This window comes from Phalangium opilio, unplaced genomic scaffold (genome assembly GCF_054372755.1).
Source record: "Phalangium opilio isolate 3A_F unplaced genomic scaffold, DU_Popi_V2 ptg000015l_1, whole genome shotgun sequence".
In the NCBI taxonomy this organism is placed as follows: Eukaryota; Metazoa; Arthropoda; class Arachnida; order Opiliones; family Phalangiidae; genus Phalangium; species Phalangium opilio.
Genome location: NW_028324150.1, coordinates 1,639,088 through 1,644,744, shown reverse-complemented (window position 1 = coordinate 1,644,744; position 5,657 = coordinate 1,639,088).

Genomic DNA, 5,657 nt, shown 5'->3' with positions numbered 1-5,657 from the left:
TAGCTCGGTCATTTTCCGTAAAATTTTTCGAGCGGAAAATTTTCCGCGGAAAATTTTCCGACTTACAACCCTATTCTTAAATTTGTAAAATTATCAAAGCATTAAGACTTTTATGATCCGATTAGTTAAGTCTGCTATTTTCTATATTTGAATCATTATGAATGAATGTTTAAGCGGCTTATTGTGCAATGAAAAAATTTGGTTACAAATAACGAGATCATGCACATTCTATCAAAATTTCAAATATATTCAATACATAAGGGAGAATTATTTACAGATACATATGTTCAATGCAAAGATCGCGAATGGGCCAGATTATTCGCAATTAAAAATGTAATGTATTTGATTAATGCGGACGATCATCAGAATCAGTAATATTTATTGATATTGATCTCTAACACCTAAGAATCTATATCTATATAAATCAAAGTCCTGACTGACTGACTGACTGACTGACTGACAGACTGACTGATAATCAACGCCCAGCCCAAACCGCTTGCCCTAGAAGGCTGAAAATTTGCAGGAACGTTACTCATAAGTAGTAGGCGCGTACTAAGAAAGATTTTTCCAATCCGCCGCCATCTTAAAAAATGGCGCCCAGAAATGTAAGAAAATATTCTCTATGCAATAAAGTCCGCGCGTTTCAACCGATTTCACAAATATTTAGTACAATGGTTTCCTTTAACCTATAGACGGGCTGAATGGTATTTTGGGTTCAATTTGTTGCCATCTTTTTAAATGGCGGCCAAAAACTTAAAAACCCTTCTTTATGGAATAATGTCCGCGTGAAAAGTAATAAAAAGTATCCCGACGGGCTGACGGACTGTGCCGAGTGCCTATAGGGTGCTACAAAAATATAAGTCATCAGTAAAATCTACACATTATTTATATCATTTTAGATGGAAGTTCTTATTACACGCGAGCGACGCCGCGGGTAACGGCTTGTATGTTGATATAGGGTTATCTGTATTATCTACGCTACCATTATCCAAAGGATGACGCAATTTTTTGGTTTCTATATCGGTTTGATCCTAAAGAGGTAAAGTTTCGGAATCCTTTAGTGCAAGACTCAAATATGCATTTTAAATATCGATTAGGATCATGCACGTGCAATACACTCTTAAAATTAAGGGTGTAGGCTTACAAATTCATAAGGAATTTTTCTTTTTACAATATTGGACACCCTTTTTTCGTGTGCATTCACACCCATATAACCTGATTTTCAAGCAATAAAGGTGTTATTAACACCCTATCATTTCTTTACTAAGCACATTTTTGGTGTAATAGTACACCTTTCACGTTATTTCAGGTAACTGATTTACGCCCTTTATTTAGTTGACTAACGCCCCTTAGATAAGTGATTTAAGCTCCTTAGATAAGTGAATTTACAAACCTTTTCGCCACTAATGTTTCACATTTCAGGTAAATTAATTTACACTCATTATTATAGGTATATTTTACTAAGGAACTTCGTATTTTTTCAAAATTGCCAATTTTAGCAATTCTTTCGAATTATCAGGAAAGCTGAAAAATAAGCTAATATAGTACATACTTTTGAAATCTTTCCTAACAAGTTAACAATTAAAAGTTCTATACTTTCTTGTTCTTTCCACTGTATGTTTTCAATATAATTATCTGGAACACTATTTTTCACCTGTTCCTGCTACCATTTTTGACGAGCTTAAAAGCCTAATATATTTTTAAAGAAGTTAAGGTTCTCGGAAAAAATCAATTAAAAATAAGTAATCAGAGTTATTGATAAATTTTCAGGAAATTTTCCATAACGATACTTGCGAGTCCAAAATTAGAACATCTTTCGCTAGTGTTTTTCTTTTTTGGTACCTGCAAGTCGGTTCCCTATTTCTATGGTTTCAAGTTCATCATCACTAGTTTCACCGTCTTCAAGATGATTCTCACTGGTTTCTCTGTTTTCAAATTGGTGGACATTGTAGCTTTCTGTTGAGGTGTAGTGTAGTGTTGAAATAATATCGAACCGACGAAAATTAAATAATTATTTATTGGTTAACTACATTAATGAAGTTAAATTAACATTTCAACTCGAGATGTAAGACCCAAAGGGGCGCCGAAAAAGTCACGATAAAAAAAATCAGATTTCTCTTTGCATTTTTTGAATTAAACCCCTGATGGTTATATTTAACATTAAATGTTATCTATTGGCTCAAAGCTCTAGTATAGCTCTATTTATGCTTTTTTTTAACATTCCATCTCTTCGACATAATTACTAACATATTTCGTTTACTTGTCATCTCGAGCAGACATTTTTAAACAATTAGTAATTTCTAGATATTTAGAGTTAACATTCTAAAATGATTAAACTTATTGCTTGCTAAATGTTCTCGTATGAAATGATACTTAATGTCTATTTGCTTTGATCTAATATTCTCGACGCCACTTATGGCGAAATGATAAGCAGATTGGTTAAATAAAGTTCCGTTAACGGATCGTTGAAATTCAATTTAAAATCCTCAAGTCCTTCGAGGATTGGCCTCAGCCATAGCAATTCTGTAACGGCTTCCGCAAGTGACACGTACTCGGTCTCCATTGTAGAGAGTGATACTCAATTTTCAAAGTAGGATCTCCGGGCAAACGGCGATGACTGCAAAAAGCACACAAACCCATGGCCTAAATGATCATGCATTTCCGCTTCACAATACTGCTAGCGCATTGTCTGCATGGGTTATGACCAATCACGAACGCCTATAATTCTCGTTCTTGGGAAAGTTTTTAGTCCAGTTTTCATTACAGCATGGGCTTGCTATTATTTTCCCAGTGGTATGTTATGTTAATGTAAAGCCCACCCTTCACGCAAAAAACGTGGGACCCGTTGTTTTACTTTAAAAGTATAAATAAACGTTATCCAGACTAACATTTGCGCAAAGTTCAAAGCCCTAATATTTTTTTTGGACAATAGAATATATTTAGTGAAGTCCCTCCCAAAAGCAGCTGCCCGGCCATCCTTATGGCCGATCCGGGCCTGAAAATTTGAAGTTTGATTAGTATTATTAATTTTTAAGAGTTTTCATTATCACTTCGGAGGAGTTAATTTGTTGTTATTAAACGAAGTAACAATAATTTATGTCAGATTAAGATATGGGCCTCAATAATTATTTTTAGGTGTATAAATTCCGAATCCACTAAGATCTCGTAAATAGGGTTGCGAAAACAAGGTTTTTTCAATGGCTTTGAGTAAGTAACGTAGGAACCATTATCCCTCTGTTGCACTTTTTATAGGAAAAGTTCAAGTAACATAACATTGTACCTTAAAAGAACGGCCTTCATCTAAATAGGAATGGATTAATATTAAAAAATAAATAAATGGTCTTTTACTACAAAGTAATTAGTAATTAATTAGTCTTAAAGACGACAACTACTGCTTCGCCAATTGTTTAGTGGCGACTTTCAATTGAACCTCTGACCCCTAAAGGGATTGGTTGAGTTCTGGCAGGTTGAGAGGTAAGGGTAAGACAGGGCATATTCCACTCGATCATGGGCGTTAAAGGTATGATGTTATGTTACTTGAACATTCTATTAAAATAAAAAATCTTGGGATAATTACAATATAAGTAATGCTCTCCAGAACAACACATTGAGGATATCTTACGCTACGCAAGCTTTCAGCAGCTTATAGTTAACTGGTCATAGAGTATACAAATTAAACATGTAAGGAAACTTTTAAAGTGTTTTGTTCTGACATAAAACATTTAGTAAAACACTTGGGGAGACATTAAAGCGTTTTACAATTAACAGTATAAGTGACTGCTGGACAAAGGGCTTGTGTTAAATGCAACACGCTCTGAAAAGAAACTCGAATCAAAATTTCCACTGAAAAAATCATGGATTTCAGATTCTCCTTGTTATATGTAAGAACTTAAAAATATTCACTGACCGAGTGTTCAGTTAGCGCAATTTCAAACTTTTCTATTTCGTTTTGACTCAGGCTAACAATAAAATGGCTCCGTTATTGATGAAAGATATGTCTGTGCAGTTTCCTTTATTGAACATTTTCCGATTTCATTACATTGTATGTAACTTGCGAAACGTAACGTACGTAAAGTTTTATATTAACGCTATTATATATTTTTGGAGATAAGTTAAAGTTGTTATGAATCCCTAGTAAACATTTTTTCAACAATTCCCCACAATCTAATAATAATAATGTTAGCTTTGTAAATAACTTTTTATTTTTATTCTGTCTTTTATATGAGAAACATAGGCTTCACGGGAAAGACGATTTGGTGAAAATCGTAATGATTTTCGATTTCTCCCAATTTTTAATTATTTACGCAGGCTGAAATGGGTGGACGCAGAAAAGGCAATTAAAGACCTAATCCAACTTCGTGAAAAAAAAATTCGTAATGAGTTCGAGTTATGGAACAAAGCCATAACATTGGCGGTACGAATGCTGAATGTGGAAGATTTAAATTCAAACCGAAAAATAATATAAAATGCTTTCACAGTTCATGTGTTTCATGTAATTTCATTTAATAGGTTACAGACATTGTTGCCTTAACCTATAGGCCAAGCTTTTTTAATTGGAGCTTTATCACTTGTCACCAGCTGTGCAAACTGTGTCCAATTGTATCTTAACGTGTGTCAAGCATAAAGGAAATCAAGCTGAAAGTCTTCTATAGATAAAAGGCTTCAATGACACCATCTGGTTGACGATGATTTTCTCTTTGATTATAATGGCGTTAGCAACATCTTCTTTCAAAAATATCAAATCAACTGGGACACATTCTCTAATCCGCCTCATCTATGAAAATGTTTGGAAATACGTCTCTGGTCTCCTCGAAAACTGTTAAGTTCATTCTTAGTTGTTTACGTTGTGCACATGTATTTCTAGATTGGAAATAGTTTTATCACACCTACTTTTTCCCCAGCTTAAATATGTTTTCAAATTTGGATTTAGATTCTGATGATTCTGTTGATGGAACTGCGGCGAGAATTCTTTTTCTGGGCTGGTTACTTGGCGCAATGTTTTTTGTCAAATGTTATTCGGGATTATTGAGCGGCGAACTATTAAGTTCCAAGGATCAACACATCGACAGTATCGACGATATCCTAGGACAACCTCGATTAACACCAATTATGTTAGAAAACTCATTGATTAGTCAGATAATAAAATATGGGGTAATACTATGACAGAAATAGCTGTCTATAGCAATTATAAAAATAAATGGAGAAAAATGAAGTACTCGAATTTAGGGATAAGTTGAAGCTTGAAATATCAAATACCGATTGAAATCCAATTGATTCAGTTTCAGGCGGAAAGGGCACTATGTAAAAAAGCTGGGTCGATGTTATTTAATTATAGTTGTCGTTGAATACATATCCTTACACTTCACTGTGTGTGTATATATATATATATATATATATATATATATATATATATATATATATATAGTTAGATTTTATAGGTTTTCAAGTAAGAGTTTGAAAGCTATATTGACTTTACGATTGTGATCTTATAGTTAGCGTGTTTGTGGTTTTTGCATGGAAGTTAGATAAACCATTTTACCTTCGTGTGGTATGAACTTGATATACCGCTACCGTTGGCCCTCTCGAACATTATCTTAGCGAGTTAGGAAACATGAATACTGTACTACATTGCAACTTACAAAACTATTGCGCCCTCC